Here is a 23,301-nt window from a genome sequence, read left to right as displayed (position 1 = left end):
TGTGCAATAGGTGCAGGGTTTGAATATGTGGAAGGGAAATTAAGCAATTATTTTCAAAATATAAATTATGCCAATTGTTTTTAAATCATGTTCTGCTAAGCCTAGCTAAGCCATAATAAACACTGCTTAAACCACCTCTGTTTAGGCACTGTTGGCAGGCTTGGCACTGCTTGGCTGTGCTTAGCTGGTTTATACACTGCTAAGCATTGCCAATTTAAGCATTGCTTAGCTCAGCTGCACTGGTTTGCGTGGTGCCAAGAGACGCACCACATTTTTAAAAATTGCCCAATGGCATGTAAGGGCAGGAAAACAGGCTATAGTAAGTGCAACAGGTGGGAATATAGCATAACCAGTTGGAATTTGAACTGTGCAGGAACTATGGCAGGCATTGGAGAGGGTGCATATTTCTGGGCATAGTGGTGGTGCATTCAGGAGTCCAGGGTCATGGTTGGACTCCTGGTGAAAGACCATGAAGACAGCCTGCTGCAGGGGCAGTTCCAGGCCTCAGAGAGCAAGACAGAGACATGGAACCAACTGGCACATGATCTTACCAGTGCTATAGATATCCCCCACATAGTTGAGCACGTCCTTTACCACCATGATGATCTGAAGCATTGGAAGGGGGCTCTTCTGGGTCCAGGAAGCTCAGGCTGGCAATGCCCCACAAGTTTGTAAGTACTGTTAGCTTTGTTATACCAATACCTAATCTGAATATTTGATAGACTGGTATGCATAATGGTGTGTTTCTCTCCCTACAGCTGCAGAGAAGAGAGCTCACAACCTAGAGACACATGTAGAGTGCTTGGCCAGGTTGCACCATGAGTGTAGTGAGTACAGATTAGTTTGCAATCTATAGTCAAATAAGCAAGAAAGAGTAAAGCATTAACTGCCAATATGTACATACAGTAAAGATTTGTGTATTGCACTAGGACTGTACTGCAGTAAGTGACTACTGCCAACTATAGTGCAATAACCAGAGAAGACTAAAGCATTAACCCTAATAATGTAAATGAAATAAAGTTTATACTGCAATAATTGTGGAATTACAGCTGTATTGCAACACCTGCATTATATCAACTGTTGTGCAATAAAGACTTGAAACTATACCATTAACTGCATGAAGGTACCCCTAATAAAGCTATGTTGTGTCATATGTGTGGAATTAGGGCTGTTTTCCATGAAATTGATTATGACAACTGCTCTGAAATAAAAACACAAAAGAATACCACTACCTGCCTCAAAGTATAGCTAATAAAGAGTGTTAAGCAATAACACTACATTCAGAGCTGTAGTACAAGAAATGCATTATGACACCTGTTCTGCAGTAACATCTGAAGCAATACCATTAACACCCAAGGTATACTGTGTATATATCATGATTACCTTGTGTTAACCATTGCATTTCAGCTATATGCATTCATGCTCTGATGTATGGTACTGCACGCAAGTATGACAGGTTAATAGCTATAGGCTGCAAATATACTATCTACAACTGTATATGGGTGAGCTAGCCAGCCAAATAATCTGATATGGTTTGTAGACTTCACAGTTGTTCCACCCATTAACAGTATATTGTGTACACTTGTATTCTATGTAGTAATGTATAGTTCACCAAGTATCTCTGTCATGCATAAATCTCATTCATGTGTGTTCAACTGTCACTGCAGTCTAGTACAAAACTGTAGTACCATTACTAGGTCATATTTTGTTTCCAGGTAAGCTCTAAGCAAATATCAGTCAGTCAGTAGTCACCAGTGGCTCAGTAACTCTGTTTTTTTAAATGCTCTGTCTCAAGTAAATTTTGCCACACACAGACCAGGGTTCAAATCCAGTGCCATGTAGTAATAAATATTATTGAATCAGTTTTGTACTGATGACAGATGTTCTCTCCACAGGAAATGCAGGTAAATGTGTGAAGTAGCCATTATTATGAGTAAATAGTGTGTGTGTTCAGATGTAACAGACTTGTAAGTACATTGACCAGGAATGTGATAAGACTTCAGAAAATAAAGGCAAAAAGTACAACAGTAATAAAATAAAATAAAATAAAGAAAATGTGCAAACTTGGTATGCCTGTATTCCTGGAGTGTCTGTGAAAGTTTGCTGAAGTTCTATCCCCATGCCTGCCACGAAGGGCATGATAGTTGTTTACTCTCTGTACTGTGCACATACATGTCTCTCAAGTGTTAAGCTGTCACAGACTATAATTACTGTTGTGTAATCCTTCTGTCACAGATGTATCCTCAACATGATTATGTCAATAGCACAGTCACACTACATCAGTCCACAGTACACCTTGGTAGTTATATAGGTCCACCTGATGTGTAAGTGTTCTCTTTAGATGGGTACCTGCAGATGTTACTGCTTGACGCATACTGTCCCATGCAGATAGCTTGAGAGGTGTGTACATGCAACAGCAGCTATAGGGCACTGTTAAACATAAAGGAAGGACATACCTGTAGAGTATATAGCAGTACTGTTGTAAACTATATAGCCTATACCAGTAGTAATGGACTGTATTTCCCTCTCTCCCACCCATTATCTTCATCTAAATTTATTAATGCTATACATTAGTTATGGTTACTATTAACATATGTTGTTCTCTAAACTTTATTTTGGAGGCCTATGTTTTATTATTATTATTATGTATTACAATGGTTGGATATTAACATATCTTGTTAAATTACCAATTATGGTGGCCTTATGCCATAACTGTTCAATACTAACTGTTATGTTATTTATTGTTGTGTTCCATATAATATGTATTGATATGTTAATTGTTTATTTCCAATGTTCTGCCATGCTGTTATAACTAACAAATTGTTTTGTTCATAGCTAACCTAAACACATTGCTATACCTCAATCACCACAGCACATCAGGGTAGGCCAATTCCTGCTGATCCAACTACCCTGCCTCAGCCAGCCAAGGCACCAAGTCCTAGCACATCTGGGACCCAAGACAGTGGTGCCCCCTCTGCTGGCCCTGCACCACCTTTAGGTGGAACTGCCTCAGGGAATGGGGCCTGTCCTCCTCAGGAGTGGTGGCGAAGGGGCGGTAGTCACTCAAAATCAACTACCAGCCATGGTGCACAGGATTGTGCATAGGAGTTATGACCAATGTCTGCACCAGATTGAGGGCAGACGCGATGACCTGGTAAGGCCTGATGGCCCTGGCACCTAGCCTCCAGCACAGCCACCTTTGGGACAGTGAAGGAGCAGTGTTGACTGCTCATGAATGGGGATCTCAGTCACACTGCTGCCATCTGGGGGCACATGCATCTCTTATTCCACAACACCAACCCCATTCAGCATGTTTACCCCCTCATGTGTGAAACTCCTCCCCTGTATGCTGTCTTGTCTGTCTGCAAACGCAACCTCTCCTACCCAACTAACCTGCAAATGTACCTACATCCCTTCCACGACATTCCACTGTCTCCTTAAAAAAAAAAAGAGTGGGCACCTGTCCCACAAACAAAAATCGCCCCATACATAGCTCTCCATTTTGCACATGTCCACTGGACACAACTAATTATGTCCAATTGGCTTGACAACACATTTATATTGTCCTCATCCCTCTCTCTCTAGGGTTTGAAGGTCCAAATTCATGTACAAACTCTGTAAAAACCTGCATAGCTGTTGCTGTACAAGAAATGGAAAGCTATGGTCTTTTCCTCACCTACATGAAAGCCTTGAATATTGCACTGTTGTGCCATGTCATTGGCTAATGAAAGTGGGTACTTACGTATTATCGCAACTACATTTTCGCAGTTGCAAAATGCGCATACCTCCACAGAAAATAGTGCTTTAAATAGTGGAAACTGTTAATGTAATTTAGCAGTAGTGGCAAAAAAACTTTACCTTCCTTTTAGGAACAGAAACATCTTAGGAAATCCTTGTGATGTTTTGCTTGTGTTAAAGATGCATACTTGAGTTATCATGACTACTTTTGTAGTGTTTGTTGGATTCTTTTGAGTTTGTGGAAGAAAGTCTTCAGACAATGAAAACATAGGCACAGAAAATTTCTGTTTGGTAAACTTGTTCATTTTTAATCATTGCTTTAAGTTATGTTGAAAAGAACCATTCCATTGTAATGATTGTAAATTATGATGGTGGTTGATGCTGACAGCTGATTCCCCAGTTGTTTCTAAATCAGAAAGTTAGTAGTACAGAGGTGTTTTGCATTGTGAAGGGGCCATGTTCAGATAAAGACACTTTGTAGTAAAACAATCACTGATTTCATTAATGCTGTAATGATGTGGAGTGCTCATTTGGTGGTTTGGTATTACTTTGTAGTGGGAATAACAGTAGTTAGACATTTCGAAAAAACGTAACTAAGCAAAACTGTTAAAACATAAGAACAGGCTCACGGAAGTCACTCAGATAGGATTTATTGCCCACAAACAAAATAAAAAAATTATTACAACTCAGCGAAAATGAAATAGTACTTAGCGCTTTCACCCTGTAAAACAAAAGGGCATCTTCAGAGTACTAATACAAAATTGCGTGTTCTACATTTAAATAAAAACCAGTATCCAAAATCTTCTCTGGTTGGTTATACAATTAACAAGAAACAATCAGATGTTTAAAGAAATACATCGTTTTTAAGCTTAAAGGCCTTCTTTGAATGTGCATCCATGTAATTGTATATAAAACAATATATCCACTAGTATAAAAATTTATCTAGTTTTCATTACATGTATTACCTCACTACACCTAAAATAATCAATTAACCTGTAATAATAACTGATAATGCAACTAACATTCATACAAATATAAAAATAAAGCATACATATAAATAGACTAAAAAATTAAACAGACTAAGAAGTTTCACCATAAATTTTGTACTATAAAAGATTAAAATACATATAATACACGTTTCTTAAACAGGGATGTATTTATAATAAAACTAAACTGAATAACACTTTCTATTGATTTGTCTTCAATAAACCTTGTTTGTATATATATTTTTCTGAATTAATAAATATATGTGTATAAATATATAAATATAAATGTAAACAAGTATAATTGTTCTCATTGATTGTAAGAAAATATAATTAATATCTCTCATATTAAAAAACTAATAATTTATGTAAAAATAATTTTTATAAAAAATCATTATTTTGTTAACATATTTTGTATAACTTTTTGTTTTATTAAATGACTTGAGATTTCAGTTTTAAAATACTAGATATAGAGATGTGACCATTAATACCTGGAAATGAACCTGCATTTAATCTCAACTGCCAAATACATTCTCTGGCTTCCAATAAAACATTAAAGTCACCTCCTTTATGAGTTTCTGTGGAAATTCTATCTATGACAAAGAATATGAATCTCTTAAAATTGTGACATTTAGTGCTGTGGACATATAATGAACTCACAATTCTTTTGTTTTTAATGTCTCTATTGTGTTCCATTATACGTTCCTTTCATTTCCTTTTAGTTTTGCCTACATAGAATGCTGGGCATGATGTACATGAAGCTAAATAAACCACCATTTTTGTGTTGCAGTTGCAGTGTCCTGCACATCTAATGGATTTCCCATATCCATGAACCATAACATATGTTCCATCGTTTATAAACTTGCAACATTTACAAAAAACACATTTGTTCATTTTAGACATACTAAATGTCTGCTCCCTACTATTGTGTTCCATGTATTCTTTGAAATTCATGCCCCGGCTAAAACTAATCCTAGGAACAGATCCTATTGTATGGTAGAACTCTTCCTTGTTGTTAAAAACACTAATACAGCTATCTTTCAATATTTTAACAATTCCTTGTGATTGTTCGTTGTAGGGTAAAACAAAGGCATCTCTTCTATTAATGCCTAGGTTGTCATTCTGGTTGTTGCATAGACCATACTTAATAACAGGTCTGAATGTAGTGTACCTTTTCTTTCTAGCTTCATCTTTTAATTGTTTTAATAAATAAACTGGGTATCCCCTATCCAAAAACATATTAGTAAGGACTTCTAATTCCTGTTCAAATCTATCATCCTCACTCACTATACGTGATAATCTCACCATTTGTCCCTTCACAAGGTTCTTCTTTTGAAAGTGTGGGTGGCAACTACTGTAGTGTAGGAAGGAATTTGAATAAGTCTTTTTCCTAAAAATATTGAACTCTAATATACCATTCTTGTCATAAAAAAGAACATCCAAAAACTCACATGTTTTGCCCTGTATATGACTAGTAAATCTTAGGAAAGGTGATGTAGTCTCTAAAAATAAAATAAATTCATTGAGCTCTTCCAGAGATCCCTTCCAAAACAAGATGATGTCATCCAGATATCTAGCATAAAATGTAATATTAGGTCAATAGTTAGATGTAAAAATATAGTTAGTTTCCCATTGAGCCAGTACTAGATTTGCATAAATGGGTGCACATCTTGCACCCATTGCTACCCCCGTCAACTGTTTGTAATATTCTCCTTCCATATACATATAATTGTTTAATAAAACGATTTCCATTAATTCTACCAACAATTTTCGTTTTAGTGTATGCAATCCACTGTACTTGTTTAAGAAACGTGTATTATATGTATTTTAATCTTTTATAGTACAAAATTTATGGTGAAACTTCTTAGTCTGTTTAATTTTTTAGTCTGTTTATATGTATGCTTTATTTTTATATTTGTATGAATGTTAGTTGCATTATCAGTTATTATTACAGGTTAATTGATTATTTTAGGTGTAGTGAGGTAATACATGTAATGAAAACTAGATAAATTTTTATACTAGTGGATATATTGTTTTATATACAATTACATGGATGCACATTCAAAGAATGCCTTTAAGCTTAAAAACGATGTATTTCTTTAAACATCTGATTGTTTCTTGTTAATTGTATAACCAACCAGAGAAGATTTTGGATACTGGTTTTTATTTAAATGTAGAACACGCAAATTTGTATTAGTACTCTGAAGATGCCCTTTTGTTTTACAGGGTGAAAGAGCTAAGTAATATTTCATTTTCGCTGAGTTGTAATAATTTTTTTATTTTGTTTGTGGACAATAAATCCTATCTGAGTGACTTCCATGAGCCTGTTCTTATGTTTTAGTAGTTAGTCATTTGTTGCCATGAGAAAGAAATGTGCAGCAGGCGGACGTGAAATAACAGAAATAGTGGCAGTAAGGTGCAAACAGAAACACGCGCAGCATATTTTTTACATTTTATTCACATCAGTACATGCAAAACAAAATGTAGTGTTACAGGGCACACATATGAGAGTTCTACAACTGTAATGACCATATTTCATGATTGTCAAGCACCTGGAACTCCTGTTAAAAATCTGGTTGTGATAATATGTAAGTACGTGAAAATGCAACCCAGCTGTTTAGGATGCACTTAGCAAGTCTGAACCACAGAATACAGAGCTTTACTTACAAAAGGCAATCAACTGCCTATGGAGAACAGATCTGCATGTTGTTTTGCTCAAACAGACAATGGATTTGCAAGCTATTTGCAAAGAAGCACTTTTAAAAAAAGAGTAACTCACTCTACCAGGTATGTAATAGATTTCCCCATATAGTGGGATGCAGATGGTAGGATGGAGGTATGTGTAATAGGAATTACAACAGTAGGCCTGTCATACATCTCTGGTATTGACATTTTGGCAATACGCTGCTGTCCACCAGCTACAGGCATGCCTCTCAACTGTCGCTGCTTTGAGTCAAATCCCAGCTCTGCCCCTGTTACTCCCTCCTACAACAGTCAGTTGTTGAGGGATAGCTAGTGGAATCTGTGTTAGACATGGTGATACTAAGAAAGGGTGTACACTCCTGTAATATCAAGTGATGTACTGTCATTCACAACCTTTCAATCTGTCAATGCCACACATAAATAGTGCTGACAATCTACAAGTGTCCCTGACTGTCCCTGATATACCCTGGGTAGGTCACTGTTTTGTTGACAGTCATTCCTCATTGGTTAAGAGCTGTGGCTAACATACCTGTCAACCCCCTACAACAGGGATTTGGTCATAGCCATAAGTTATGGGTGGACACAGGCCCAACCTCAGTGACAGGGGATACATATTGGCCATACAACATAAAACTATAAATACACTAACAGATATTACTGTAGCATACATGTTTTCTGAAGGGTCTGACATGTGACAGCCAGATTCCCTATTTTCCATCAACAACCATCAATGAATGGCCAACCATTTGTCAAACATACACATGTTTGTGCCAAAAGGAACATATTGATGAGGCACACATTCACAGTCCACAAACATCTATGTAGTGGGGGTGGGATGCCTACAGGTGACATATACTACAGCAGGTTTGCCTTGCTATCTGTCATTGTGGCACACTGCTGTTGCTGGACTGTCCCCATATAGTTGTTGTAATATTAAACAGCTATTTGTCTGACAGTGGCTGTATGACATATTAGTGGGAGCTTGCCTGTAGGGGACACACCACAGTAGACTGCAATGATGGTGTAGAGACATAGAGCAGAATCTGTCATGGCACACAGGGACATACCCAATATTGCTACTATCTTAGTGATAGCCACACATGTAGTGTGTTGATAGAATGTGGGGTATCACGTGTTAGGGAGTGGAGCATAGTGCAGGCCATATTGGTTTTGCACAATCTGTACATAGTAGATGTCCATGTATTTAGTTCTGTAATGTGCCCCCCTCTTGTTGTCTTTCAGGAACAATGTATCACAGGAGGCATACCCTATTCACAGCTGCTGAGAATGCTGTTATCCTGGATGGCCTCAGACTGCATCATCACATTCTTGTTTCAAGTGGTCAACAACATTGTGACCAGCATGCAGCATTGTGTGGTGACACTGTCAGGGTGGTTAACTAAAGTGGACATCAGGACAGGACCTACAAGCAGGTCTGACACAGGACCACAGATATGCTCAATGCTACATATCAAAGGGCAGCTACTGTGACCAGGGATCATGCTGCCACCAGTGGAGGGCCTGCAGCAGAACAACCACTCATAGCTACAGAGGAATACCTGTCAAACCTAGTATCAACCACCAGCTTCCAAGCATCTATCACCCCATACCTCCTGGAGGTGGGTGCCACAACATCCACATCAGCGGAGCATCCAGGTAAGCATACTTTGTTCACCAGTGTAATACTGTATAAGTCATTGTCGCAGGCTCTGCATACCAGTACATTGGGGGAGGTTGCTTCAATTCACAGTTGTGCAGACATACTCAGAATTTCAGCAATGTAGGCGCTATCACATTAGCTACTGTACATGTGGATATATGCACATATTACCCTCTAACAGTGCAATATTTGGTATTGCTGACAATCCCTCTCTCTTTCACATTTTCATAGGTATGTCAGGTGTGGCCGGAGTCTGTGATCCTCTACTTGGTAAGTGTGATACCATTGTTTAACAGATTATATATGCCATACGAACATTAAGGACTGCCATTTAGCCCAAGGCACAACTGTTATACTTAGCCACATTAGAATAGTTGCATGTTCCATATCACAGCAGTTGACTACAGTGCATACAATGGATGATCACAGCTGTGTATCTGTACAAACACTAACACATTTGCAGTTATAGTTATGAAGAAGCATGAAGCCTGCTATACAGTAGGCAATGACTCCAGATACCTGTTCACGCAGATGGTACATACCTGTGGCAGATACTACAGCAGGCTTATATTTCTCAGGATATGTGTACTGGGTATTATGTGTAGTTCTATCACATACACTGTCATATTGCATATCCCACAGGCATAGTGTACTGGCAACATTCACTGGATGTAGCTGAAGTACATGCTAGAAAGGGCCTGTCTTGTCTGTGTATGTTGTGTGTTTGTGTGTTGTGCATGAGATCAGTGATGAGAAGATGTGTGACTGGTAATGCAGTTGTGGCTCCTCATCTGTATGAGTCTGTGTGGATTACCATACATAATAGTGCAGGTAATAATGTACTGATTTTGTATTCCTGCTCACAGGTGAATGGGGCGGCTGGAGTCTGTCCCCCTTACAACCTGATGTCACTGTCCCATAAGGGTTTGATGATGATGGTGGCCATAGTGAGGCACAGGTGGGGGTGTTGGGGGCTGAATCTGTCCCAGAGGTTGACATACCTCTTCTGCCCCTATTGTCCCTGCACACAATCAGTATGCCCACACATACCCAGTCCCCAGAGGCCACAGATATTGGACAGTCACATGGTGTTAACATTGAACAGGACAGTGTGACAACTATGACATCAGTGAGTATAGACATTGGCCATAGCCAGACAGCTGTCGAGGTCCCTCAAAGACAGATTGACAGGGGTGCTCAAAGGGGGACTGCTGTCCATCCACTTCTTGTCACAGGTGTCACATCAAAGGTCACTCACCTCATGTTCCAGGCCATCATGGAGGCACAGGCACGTACCGAGTGCAACATCAGATGGATGCTCAGGGTCATGGATGCAGCACAGTCTGACACCCATGACTGCCTCCACCCCATTGGTGATGCCATGCACCATTCCACTGATGTAGTGGACAGATGGTGATCTGAGACAGTGTCTGACTTTGCCCGCACATTGTCTGTGCTGGAACATCTGGTTGGGGTAGAGCATCAGGCATGTGGGTGTAGGTCAGCAACACCACCTGCTGAGGGACCACGTGTCCATGCACACTCATGCTCCAGTAGTGGCAGTACCTTCAGATTTACAGAGGGAAGTGTGCTGTCCTTACCATGATGTGGCAGGCCATGGGTATGAGATCCTGTGAGACACAGGCCCAGCAGACAGCAGTCACCATCAGGTACTAGCAACACATATGATCTTGGGTGTGCTGGTGCCAGTGCCACTCCTGAAAGAGCAAGTTCTTGTGCTCATGGCCAGAGATGGTGAACTGTCCACTCTGCCATGTACAGTCCACAGCTGCCCAACATACACATGTGTAGGGCTAGCACTGAGTTTGACTGGGTACATGCACACCCTCAAACATCACTGTCACATACAGGTCACCAACAGACACACATGGCATCTCTCTACATCACACCTGACCAGCACCCCTTCCTGACTCACACACATGCTTCCAACTGTATGGGACAGCCTAGGCCTCTGGCACCCCCACACCACACCCTGTGCATATGATGAGACCTGTGCCACATCTCTGCCATCTGTGCCATCGATGCAGGGACATGCAAATATGTGTCTGATGCACAGGGTGACTATATTGCTTTCAATATGGTTGTGTAGTGCAGTATTGTTATGCCATTGCAGGTGTTGTGGTCTGTGTGCTGGCATGTGTCATGATTATACAGCAAACCTTGTGTATCTTAGGTGCATGATGTTAGACTGGTGGTAGTGTGATAAAATGACAGGTGTATCACAGACCTGTGTATGTTTCTGTTCTAGGGATTTGAGTGGTTATTCTATGAACACATGATGGCAGTACAGCAGCATAGGATGACATGGTAGCACAGCAGCAATATGACATCAGCAAGGTACAGCAGTATTTGTGCATGGTTCCCTAGCTTCATATGTGTAGAAGGGTGTATCTGGGACAATGGGGGCAGCCAACATAATTATGCATCCATACTTTGTGAGAAGGTTTGCTGCCCTTTATACATGTCACTTGGGTTTTCTGACTGTACATACCTAGATGGTGGCAGACATCAGTGATGCCTATATAGGATCTGGAGCTTGTCACATGGCTATAAAATGCATAACCATTACACAGAAATAGTCCATATGGGCATGCCCACAGTGATACTAGGGGATATATCTGTAACCACACACACACACACACACACACACACACACACACACACACACACACACACACAGTTGCTTGGTGGGAGACTGGAACCCCTACCTATCGACTATTACACACTTTAACTCTCAGTAGTTATCACATGCACCACAGAGTTTATATGATGTTGAGCTGTTGGCTAGTACTCATAAGGTGATTACATCAGTAGGCCTTGTAGTTGAGGGCATTTAGAGGTCAGCAGCTAGTCTTAGGCCCATATAATGCATAACCATTGCACAGACATTGCCCATATGGGCTTGTCTGTAGTGCTGCAGATGGATACATAAACACACACACACACACACACACACACACACACACACACACACACACACACACACACACACACAGTTGGCTGAGGTTAGACCCCCTACCTATCCAGTAGTACACACTACAGCTTGCAATACTTATCACATCCACCACGGAGATTACTGAAATTACATTGCCAGCCAGAGCTGTTTAGGTAGATGACATCAGTAGGCTTTGTAAAGGAGGTCACTGCTGAGGAAAGCAGCTAGTCACAGGGCCATAAAATGAATAACCATTGCACAGACATAGGCCAGATGGGCACACCTTTACTGCTGTAGGGGGTATATCTGTACGCACACACACACACACACACACACACACACACACACACACACACACACACACACACACACACACACACATACACACACAGTTACCTTTTGTGAGATTAGAACCCCTACCTCTCTAGTTGTACACACTATAGCTCACAGCACTTATTGCATGCTCCACAAGTTACATCCATTGCATTTGTGGATGCAGCCACAGTACTTGTGGCCTATGCAAAGTGGCCTTGTATTACACAGCATGTTTTGCCTGCAGAGTGCTCCAGCATGCTGATGTTATTGTATCTAGTACCATAGGAGTGGGATACCTGTTAATACCCCTGCTATGTGTGTACAGTTCCCAGTATGGCCATTTCTGGCTGGTTGCAGTTTGGTAGCTGGACAATTGGCCATGGACAATATGATCTGTCCAAGGTCTGTATTACAACCATTGCACATTACACCACCTCCTCAACATTGTATGTCTACAGGATGACATTCCACAGGAACAGGGTTCTGTGGGTGTGTGGATTATGTCCTTTTGTGGCCTTGGTCTTCTAGCATCAGACAACTGTTGTGATGTGTAGGTGCAGATAATCCCAGCATTCTGCATGTAAGTGGGGACATTCGTACATTCCCACATACATATATGTGTATAACAGGGATGTCTTCTTAACTCTTGCTGTATATGTACATTATGTAAATGTGTTATGTAGATATGTGTGGGGAGTCTACATCAGTCCACACATTATTTAGCTATCTATATATATATATATATATATATATATATATATATATATATATATATATATAGATTCACTTCAGAAGCTCGAAATACTGAAATCTCAAATTTCAGTATCTCGAGCCCAAAAAGTGGAATCCACAAAACAACAAAAACAAAAACTGCAAAATTCAAAACCTCTAATAACGGAAGTTTTGAATTTCATGGTTTTACTACACACACACACACACACACACACACACACACACACACACACACACACATACACACACGCACACACAAACACACACAATCACTCTACTACATGGAAGCTGTACCCCACACACCCCCTACTTAAATATTCTCACTCCGAAGTCGCACTACATACAAACACACACAAAACACCACCACACAAGCTACTGTCTCTTTGCACATGCACATCACAGCAACAAAACACACTGACACACACCACAGCCCCTACCCAAACCCCTTAATACACACATACACACACTCACACACACACGCGCACACGCGCACACACACACACACACACACACACACACACACACACACACACACACACTTACCTGAATACATGACCATAGCAGAACTTTAAAAGTGCAAAATTCAAAACCTCCTGTATTCGAGGTTTTGAATTTTGCACTTCTAAACTTTCGCTATTGTGTGGATTTGGCTTCTTGGGCTCAAAATACTGAAATTTGAGATTTCAGTATTTTGAACTTCTGACGAACCCATATATATATATATATATATATATATATATATATATATATATATATATATATATATATATATATATATATATATATATATATATATATATGTGTGTATGTGTGTGCGTGTGTGTGCATATACTGATAGCTAGGGTAATCATGTGTGAGGGGAATAGGGGGAGACATATATAGCTGTCTGTATTCTGTATACACAGACATATTTCCACGTAGCTGTTCTTTGGGCGGAAGAGGCAAGAGACATGGGCTCAAGTTAGCTAAGTGTAGGAGCATGCCCACTGTGAATGCCAGTACTTACAAGGTGACTCCAGAACAGACCTACCTGTACTCCAGTCTGGAATTTTGTGGGTTGCAAACCACTGGCTGCTGCACCTGTTTCCATACTCCAGCACCTTTCTCATATTTTGTCCAAGGCATTCCCCGGCTGTTTGCTGAACGTGATATGTGACTCATACTTATCAACTGCACAGATTTGCACATAATGTTTAGTTATTTGCCTCATATCTTTGGTCCGTGTTACATAACATTGTGTTTTTCTGGCACATTAGTGGCAAATCATTAAGGAATGATGTTAGGAAATAATGACAGACATTTGAGATTCAGACTGCAGACACTGCAAGAAATTCATGGTAATGCAAGAACTGTTATTCTGTCAATTCTTTACATTTGTAAGTGCAATATTTAACACATGCCTCTATTTTTGGGCCTTTGTTCCACTTATATTCATGGCTTTGGCCAGATTTGTTGCAGTAAGAGGTTGAGGCATTTGATGTGACTGGGGTGCATGCTGTAACACCACATACAGGGTGAAAGTTTGCATACCTCTCCCTGTACATGTTTTTGCAGAATGTCTAGCCTATTGCCCCATATGTCTGCACTGTTCCTCATACATTTGTGTTTTTTGGTACTATACTGTAAAAAAGACATTTAAGTGATGGCCGTTACATCCTGCAGCCAATCTAACCTGTTGCAACCTGCTGTTATACTAGCCACATTTTAGGTTACTCAGACCATGTATAATGCCTGTCTGTAGGTTTGGCCCTCTGACCCCCCCCCCATTTTCTCTGACTTTGACCAGCTGTATTGCAGTAACAGATTGTGGCATTATGACAGTGTGTGGGACTCCTACCATACAATTAACTCACATGCAAAAGTTGTAGATGCTGCCAGCTTCAAACCATCAACATCATCACCCATGCTAATGTCCTTAGCCCAGTGAGCCACACCAGCCACCAGAGAGAGAGAGAGGGGCTTAATTCCTCACACTATCAACAACTTACAGACATACACTGACCCCTACATTTTGTGGGTAAAATATGTGGCCGGGCTGTATGTCACAGCCCTGGAAATGTGTGGTCTGCTGATATATCCTTGCAAACATACTTTGTCACTGCAGTTGTATGGGAACACAGATGTGTTGGGGGTAGCGGACACTGGCATTGATAGTTGTGCATCTGTCTTATGACCCCACTGTTTGGCATTTCCCTTACATAAGGCAGTGGGGTTTCCAGCCATGTGGCTTAATGAATATTATGGGGTACTCAGTATTGGACAGAGTATCTGCTGTCCCATGTGGCTGTTAGATCTTTGGAAGTTGCCCAGTAGACTACTCTATTCCCTTGCATACATCCAGCAGATTCATACTATGCTACCATAGTCTAGTACCCTGTACATGTATTGAATAGGAGAGTGACTTACCTTGCAAATGCAGTGGTTGAGAGACCTGTGTTTCGGAGCTAACTCTATCTGATGCATGCAGTACACAGCCAATACATGGTTAGGTACAGGTTGTGTGGGTTACCTGGCATCAATTTTAATATATCTATATGAGTCAGAGTGAGGTGTCAGTCCATAGGGCCCTAGGTTGTCAGTGCATGTGCAATGCATTGCCCCTTGGCCAAGGTCAGGGCATACTGGGCACACCTACGTACGTCTCCCTACAGGGATAGCCTCAGGGGTCCCTCCTCTGAGTCCCCCTGTGGGTGTGGATGTGGGGTCCTAGGCACTGGTGGGGAGGCTGTGTGTTCCTTAAATTTGATGATCCTGCTGCAGCTATTTCTCCAGGATCATATTGTGTGGTATGGCACATACTGTGAACATCTGTGCACATGTGGCTGGAGAGTACTGCAAGGCTCCACAAGATATATAGAGGCACTGGAATCATGACTGGAGCAGCCCAAACACATGCTCTGTGATGTTCCTAGTTTGTGCATGTGCCTCATAATGGCATTCTTCAATAGGTGTATGTGTATTTCTGATGGATGCCATTATCCATGATTTCAGTGCATAACCAGCAACCCTCAGTAGATGGTTGTACAGGATGTCCCGCCCTTCCAAACATCTGGTACAACTGTGATGCATGTCAGATATGGGAGTCATGATAACTGCCAGGGCTGCCAGTACACGCATTCATGATAATGCCTTGGGCAGTACGCACAACCTGGCAGTTGATGGAGTGATACCCCTTGTAGATGACTTAGACTCTACCCCCTCACTGGCTGGTGCTTTGATGTGGACATGAGTGCAATCTATGGCATCCAGTACCTCAGGGTAGTGTGCTACATGGTAAAAGAGATGCATACTGCTGGTCCTGTCCTCAGAGGTGCATGGTAAATAAATGTGCTCAGTAGCATGTGTTTTGATGGCATCCAGGAACTGGTGGAGTACCCTGGATGCTGATGACTGTGAGACCCCCATCATGTCCCCAGCTGATCTTTGAAAAGTACCTGCAGCTAGTATCAAAAGGGCTACACATACCTTTGTTTCCATTATGATGGGTTCCCCTCTGTTGGCTCTGGGTCTGAGTTGAGGGCGGCAGAGCAAGGTGAGTTCTGGTAGTATGTCCCTGTCCACCCTGTAGCTCTCTACAATCTCCAGCTCATGTAGCTCCTGGAAGGTTACCCTGGGCCTGAACAATCTTCTCCTTCTCAGTCTAGGCCTATTCTCAGCAGCAAGAGCAGCACTGACCTCAGCATCTAGCACATACAGATGTAGCAGACCTGCAGCATCCCCTAGCATTCTCTCAGTTAAAACTCTCGATTCTGTACTCCAATGGTGCAGAGTATGGGGTAAAATCAGATTGTAAGGTGTATCTGTACAGATGCAGCCTGTGTGATTGGCTAACTATGGTGCATTCCACCTGCCAAGTACATCATTGAGGGGTTGGAATGGCCCAGTTTAGGTGAAACAGGGCTCATCAGTAATTTATATATAGCAGCAGCAATAAAATCACTGCATAGGTAAAGTCCAGCTCCCAATCCAGAAAAATACAGCAAAAGCAAAGGAGGTGAGCGATTCATTCTTATTTACTTAGAGTAATATGTTTAATTTCATTTTTAATTTTTTAAAATGTTTTGGAAAAAAGAGTTCATGATTTGTTATGTATATTTGTATACTGTTTAAGTGGCTATGTTTATACACATTCCGCTTCTTGTTGTTCTTTATATTGCAATTTTCTGAAGGGTTAATTAAGGATGGTTTAAATAATTGACTGATACTCATCAAAGATTGGTTGGAGTGTATTTTAAATAGTAAACTAAGGTTCTGTTCTACTGTATATCTAAGGAAGCATGGATGATCCATGTGAAACCTCTTACTTTTTTATTTTTGTTATTTGTTTAATAAATAACGTTTCCAATTTTAAGCAGTGCTTGTTGTTCACCTCCTTTGGTTTTGCAGTAATTTATATATGATTGGCTTTTTCAGCCACTTTTTTTTTGACAGCCTTCCTTGCTAAGCACAGTGGCATGGCATGCAAACCCGTGCCTCAGGTATAAACAATGCTCAACAGTCAATAGACATACCCCCATGAATGGGCATGCTCAGCATAGCAATGCGCTGCACAAACATGCTCAAACCAGCTTAAACATGCACCCCAAAGCTAAACAAAGTTAGCAGCGCTAGACACACCCCCTCTGCTCAGCTTAGTGGTACGATACACAAATGGGCACCTCTGTGCTCTAATGTTCTTAAAGAAATAGAGACACACCCTTTTTTGATGTAAGCTACCTCTTCTGTGGACACCAACATGGTTCTGAGGCTACATGGGTTTGATCTGCGGGTACGGATACCCATTTTTGCTATTCGGTAACCCCAGCTCATTTGCATACAGATCTGTGCACACAACCTGGATACTACACTATTCCAGGACTTGCCTCCTCAGCAACCACTGACATCTACCATTGTACATACTCCATGCAAGGCCCTATAATGCATTATTGTCACATATTTTATTTTATTTGTTTTTACACTTTTAAATATATACATATATATATATATATATATATATATATATATATATATATATATATATATATATTTTTTTTTTTTTTTGCATAATGGCACATTTGAGCACCGCAGGGCCATGTGAACATAATATGGGTATTAAAAAATATATATTTTAAATTGTTTTCCATTACGTTTTGGACACACAAGGCATAGTTTTGCACATCACCAATAAAACTTGAAAAATACTGGTAAATAAACAAAACACTGTACGATGAAGTTAGTGCATCACTTGACTCTTCTATATTTCATGGTACATCGGCCTTTCACCTTCTAGGGATAAGTTAATTCCACATAACTAGCACCTTAAATATATATACCATAATAAATTCATTAACAATTCCATAATTAAACAATCAGTCAATTAATCCCCATGGTAATCCTAACAAGGTCCCATTACTTTCTCTGTCTAAATGCATTGTAGAAATGTGAGTACCTAACCCAAGCAAATGCATTGCATAAAAATAAAAACTTTTCGCATAATATACACATAAACATGCACCCAAACTTTCTTCTAAAAAACATTACCAAAACCTCATCCATCTTAAATTAATTGCATTTTTCCATGGGTTCTTTAAGATTTTACAAAAATTAAGAGTTAAACTCTGAAAACACATACACCAAGTATTTACTCATCAAAATTCAAAAATTCAAACAAACTTCCTGGTTTAGTCCCCCAGGGTAAAGGGTACCATAGCTAAAAATATATGTGGTTTCTAAATAATTTAATCGTGAACGAAAGTCTCCCTCACCCCCACAACTTGTGCTAATACACTAAAAAGCAATGAAGACCCATCACCACCATGTACAGTCAAAAAATGTTACGCTACAGGACTCTCCCTTTTGCCATTTCTAATATCACCTAGATGTTCCAATACTCATACTCTCACCATCTTCCTGGTCTGCCCTATATACCAACGAATATTCTCACAACCACATCCCAAAATGTACACAACCCCACATGATCTAAAATTAAACTTCCCATTTGCCATATGTTTTCTGCCATTAATAACAGATCCTGACATATTTCGTATTTTATAATACAGGCTGTAACTTCCACATGCAAAGGTTCTATGTTTCAAGGTAACCTCACCCATTTTAACTGGATTATTCAGTAGCTCCTTTAGATTACAGATGCAACTGAAGGAGAAATTCACTCTTTTGGGAAATATTGTACCTAATAATTCATCAGAGCTAACCATCGGCCATAATTTCTTGATTATACGCATAATCTTTTCTGAAAAAGGAATATACCTCATAACATAAAACAATCTATTTTCCTTCTCCTGAATAGTTTCATTTTTCCAGTTAAGATGATTGCTCCTACTTTAAGTATAAATTCTCCCTCTTCTTTCTCCCGCTCTACCTTATTCCTTGCTTCCTTTAAAATCTTCCATGAATAACCCCTGAAAAAAGTCTTTGCTCAACCTGCACCATATAGGGGTCCCGTAGGTTTTCCTGAGAAGTAGTCATACGAATATGTTTAAACTCCCCATAAGGTAGAGATTCAATGAGATGGGGTGGATTCATGTTTGAAGCATGCAAAAAATTATTAACAGCAGTAGAAATGGCTTGAATTGAACTTTCTGATTCCCATCCACAAAAAAAGAAGTTAACGGCATCAGAATTCAATCGATAACTAAATTTCAAATCATGGGGGTTAGAATTCAGCTTTCAAAAATTCCACAAAGTCATCTGCTCTACCTCTACAAACAAAAAACAGGACATCCATGCACCGCTTATAGATGACCACCCTACTTCTAAAAAACTCAGTCACATACATAAATTGTTTCTCAAATTCTCCCATGTATAAAATGGCATGCGAGGGGGCAAATGAAGCTCCATTGCCATACCCGTCTTTTGTAAATATGTCTTGCCATCATACATGAAATAGTTATGAGAAAGAAAAAACTCAAGCAGTTCCAAAGTATAAGAAGACCGTGGACCCTCTCCAAGGATCCTAGCTACAGCTTCTAAACCCCATCATAAGTCAATGTTCGTATAAAGAGCTGTTGCATCCATAGTTACACAAAAGTAATCTTCTTGCCAATTTAACCCCATTGATACATTCACACAACTCATATCCATTCTTAATATAAGAAGGAATCTTTTACAGCCCCTGTTCACTTTTTAATTTCCTGTACATGGAATTTTTCCGTGTACACTTTGGACACCAACACGGGATCTGTATGACTGCCTGTCTGCTTGCTGGATCACTCTACATCCTCATTTGCATGCAGTTCACCTGCTTATGAGGTGATTTGCATGCCAAGGACACTTCCATGTGGGCATGCTTGTGCACACCCCTCAGCTCTGTTTACTGAATCACATGGCTGCTTATTTCCGTGTGAGCTCCATGCCACTATGCCTACACAGAAAATGACTCCATGTAGGCTTTACTGAGTTCCCATGCAAGTCTTTATACTGTGTAGAGAAATGTGACTATTATAGATCTTGGTGTAAATGGATTTTTTGCAGTAGTATTATTTGAGAGACTTATGTCCCTTTCAATTCCAAATGATAGTGACTCAAAATTCAATATTTTGGGGATCCAGGCATTCAGGAACTGTAACATGTTATTTATTTCTTCCTTTTCAGGCACACAGTAAATTCTTATATTATTTCTCCTGAATCTGTCTCAAGATCATCATCCTTTTCCAGATGAAAAGAGTGTTGTTTCAATAGAAAGTCAACTTGCCTTTTGTTTTCATTTAACCTTTCATCTACATCATATAGAGATTCCTCCACGGAAGTGATCTGAATCTACATCATACAGAGATTCCTCCATGGAAGTGATCTGAATCTACATCATACAGAGATTCCTCCATGGAAGTGATCTGAATCTACATCATACAGAGATTCCTCCATGGAAGTGATCTGAATCTACATCATACAGAGATTCCTCCATGGAAGTGAGCTGAATCTACATCATACAGAGATTCCTCCATGGAAGTGATCTGAATCTACATCATATAGAGATTCCTCCACGGAAGTGATCTGAATCTACATCATACAGAGATTCCTCCACGGAAGTGAGCTGAATCTACATCATACAGAGATTCCTCCACGGAAGTGATCTGAATCTACATCATACAGAGATTCCTCCACGGAAGTGAGCTGAATCTACATCATACAGAGATTCCTCCACGGAAGTGATCTGAATCTACATCATACAGAGATTCCTCCATGGAAGTGAGCTGAATCTACATCATACAGAGATTCCTCCACGGAAGTGATCTGAATCTACATCATACAGAGATTCCTCCATGGAAGTGATCTGAATCTGCATCATACAGAGATTCCTCCACGGAAGTGATCTGAATCTACATCATACAGAGATTCCTCCACGGAAGTGATCTGATCTGAATGTTTCGGGATTATTTCATTTAGTAGATCAATTTATTTATTTTCTTGCTTTATAGCGTCCAGTTTACTCTCTAATTTGTTTATTTTTAACTGATATTTCTTGCATGCTGGTTACAAAAGGTTGTAGTTCTTCATTCCATTTCTCTGTAAGGAAGCTTTAAAATGACTCATAGCTACACTTTACCGGAAAACATCTGACAGCATAAAATCAATATAAAGTCTTCAAAAGCTGATCTTCTTGCTGAATTCTCTTCACCCCTCATTTACATATACAAGATGTTCTGAAGACAGTTTTTTTTAAGTTTAAAAATAAATAATCCTGTCAGAAAAACTGAAAAGAGGCATAGCAAAACTTTTATGCTTCTAACTGGCATCTGAGCCGCACCCCCTTGCTTTGATTTTTGATGTTTAAGAAAACTTGTACAAAAGTACATTAAAGTATCACACATGGATCAGAATCATTGCAGTGACGATGACGACTCAATTTTAAGGAAATACATAACTAGTAAGGTGGGTAAAAAGTGAACAGTTTCCTGAAAATGTTCATAGAGGAAGATTAGGGGGGAGATGACAGTGTAGGAGTGTGTCAGTTAGCATTGTTGTTTCACAGTTCTTGGTTCTCTAGTGCAGTTCTTAGCTGGGTAATTTCTGTGCAAAGGCTGCATGTCTTCCCTATGTCTCTTTCCACATTCCAAGGTATGTAATAAGTGATAGGAGGTTCTCAAGGGTTTGTATGCTGAATTAATTCTTAAGTTGATAAAGCCACATCCAGAATTAATTATTAAGTCGATAGTGGTATACCAGTAGTTGGACTCAGATTCAAAACCACTACTGGTTAAATAACTCTCTAAATTATCCCCAGCAGTATGGAATGATCTGCCATCTGACATCAGATAAGAAAGCACACTACATAGTTTCAAAACTATACTGAAAGAGACATTGTTCAAAGAAGGATCATGCTTCTGGTACAAAAAGAAAGGGTAGTCTAAGCTTATATCACATCAAGCAAGTAGGAAGCTAGGCCGAATGGTAGCAGCTTTCAGAGTAAAAATGTCTCTCCTAAAGTTCAGTTTACATCATGGTAAAATGTGTAAATAAAATCCATTGTCTCATTTGCTACCATTTGATGCAACATAACTTCCTACTTGTAGATATCATCAATAACATCTCCAAAATGGTTCCGTGTTCTTATTGTATAGTCTGGGCTGCAGTTATAATCTTGTATACTAACTTTTGAGAATGTAAGTATCTAGATATCCGTATATGTTTTGTAACTTGTTTTAATTGGTATATGTCTGCAGCTTGTTTGTAACTGACATTTGTTTATTGAAGTTCTTAAATACCTTGTCGCTTGTTCCACTGCACTGTTTTGCACTGTTACAACTGTTGCCCTGAGGGCTTTGGTTGCGATAGAGAAGGAAGTGAGGAACAGCCCACCTACGTGCTTATCAAATGTAATAAATAAATAAAGCAATGAGTTTAGGTATGCATTCCTCTTTAGACTGATGTCCTATTATTTTATGTTTTTATGACCACGTAGTGCTGGTCTAGGTTCCGAGTCCCTTATGATCTTAAATAATGTAAAGCATATAATTAGCGAATGAAGACTATTCAGATAAATACTTAAAAAAAGTGAAAACTGCTACTCAGCCAACCAAACATCATGCCATAGCACATCTTGTTATATGAGAGGCATTTAAAGAGTTCACAAGCAGGATGAGATGATGCCTTATTGTTAGCTGGTGTGCTGCAGTTTAACACATATTAACACACATGCACACTGCGAGCTATCAGGCAATCCATGTAATCTCTATAAACATACACAAAGTCAAAGCAGGTGAGAAGGGTGAATCTAG

This window comes from Protopterus annectens, chromosome 11.part0 (genome assembly GCF_019279795.1).
Source record: "Protopterus annectens isolate FY-2018-M chromosome 11.part0, PAN1.0, whole genome shotgun sequence".
Classification (NCBI taxonomy): domain Eukaryota; kingdom Metazoa; phylum Chordata; order Ceratodontiformes; family Protopteridae; genus Protopterus; species Protopterus annectens.
Note: the sequence above shows the minus strand (reverse complement) of the source record.